The sequence below is a fragment of the Octodon degus genome, unplaced genomic scaffold (assembly GCF_000260255.1).
Source record: "Octodon degus isolate 3935 unplaced genomic scaffold, OctDeg1.0 scaffold05525, whole genome shotgun sequence".
NCBI lineage: Eukaryota > Metazoa > Chordata > Mammalia > Rodentia > Octodontidae > Octodon > Octodon degus.
The window spans coordinates 1-1607 of NW_004530101.1; the positions used below are offsets into that span (position 1 = coordinate 1).

At 49.3% G+C, this 1607-nt stretch overlaps 1 pseudogene; it reads left to right on the forward strand.

Annotated features, from left to right (window-relative positions):
- Positions 1-472: 472 nt before the first annotated feature.
- On the forward strand, positions 473-991 carry LOC111814989 (annotated as a pseudogene).
- Positions 992-1607: the final 616 nt, after the last annotated feature.

A 1607-nucleotide genomic window follows, 5' to 3' on the forward strand; every position in this document is an offset into this window, starting at 1 on the left:
AGATGAGAAGAGAGCTGCAGAAGTTAGTGTTCAGGAGGATAAGAGACAGGAGGAAAACATCCATGCTTCACTTCAAAAGAGGAAAGCAAGCAGCCAAGGTGCCAAAGCTGAAAGCTGGAGTGGAGGCTGCTGTGGTGTGGAAGGCTCCCCGAGAAGCAGAAGCTTCTGATTAGCCCCAAGGTCCAGGGCCACTGGGGCCTCAATCAAAAGCCTAGCGAACTAGCAAAAGAAGGTTAGATCCTGAAAGCAGCAGAAGCCATGTGAGGCTGAAAAGCAACCTGAAATAAAGACTGCAGATGCCAGTGTTTGTAAGGAGAAGACAAAATCCAGACTTAGCTTTGTAAGCCCTCAGCCAAGGTTCCAGGCATAAAAATCCCAAGGGGCTCATGACAAAATAATCATTGCAAAAAGAAGACTCAGGCTTTTTCCTTCTGGTTCCAGGCACGTGGCAGCCACAGTTTACAGTGTAGTTATGACCAAGTCCAAGAACCACACCATGCACAACCAGTCCCGAAAATGGCACAGAAATGGCATCAAGAAACATCGGTCATGAAGATACGAATCTGTGAAGAGGGTAGATCTCAAGTTCCTTAGGAATGTGTGTTTTGCCAAGAAGCACAATAAGAAGGGTTTAAAGAAGATGCAAGCAAACTAAGCCAAGGCTATGAGTGCACGCGCCGAGGCTATCAAGGCCTTCGTCAAGCCCAAGGAGGTCAAGTCCAAGATCATTCTAAAGGGAGTAAACTGCAGGCTCACTCAACTTGCCTATATTGCCCACCCCAAGCTTGGGAAGCATGTCTGTGCCCACATTACCAAGGGATGCAGAACTTGCTGGCCAAGGGCCCAGGCTTTAGCCAAGGCCCAGGCTCCAATTTTTGTTCCAGCCAAGGCTCAGGCTCCAGATCCTATTCCATCCAAGGCCCAGGCTCCAGCACCTGCTCCAGCCCAGGCTCCCAAAAGTGCCCAGGTCCCCCTGAGAGCTCCACATTAAAACCTCTTATCTGCTGATGTAAAAAGAGAAGGACTGGTGTGACCCCTCAGGTGCCATCTGTGATGAGCTGGTGTTCTCCTGTGGTCTTTGCACAAATAAACCCGAGGCAGGATCAGAAGGAGAAGGAGAAGGAGAAGGAGAAGAAGAGGAAGAGGAAGAGGAGGAAGAACAAGGAGAGGAGGAGTAGAAGGAAGAGGAGGAGGAGGAGGGGGAGGAGGAGGAGGAGCTGGAGGAGACTCAGACTGCAATCTGAAAGTCCAAGGGGAGGCCAAAGCTTTGGAGATACAAACTCAGATCCTATCCCACAATCAGGCAACATAAGCTAAATGAATCCAGGATCCAAGCATCCATCCCAGCAAGCAGGCCCACTTGAAGGTTCAGGAGCTGATGACCAAGTGACTAGGCGCTGCTGATGTTATGCCTTTGCCTGCAATACCAGGTCCACAAACCACGGGGATATCTTGCAAAAGCACCCTGGAAGGTGAAGCAAATTTCAAGGGCTGCAAAAGTGGAGAGACTGTAGTTGAAGAAGAGAATAAGCCAAAAGAAACTGAATCGAGCCAGGAATCAGATCTGAAAGAACATGAGATCCATCTAGAGAAACCCAAACCAGAAG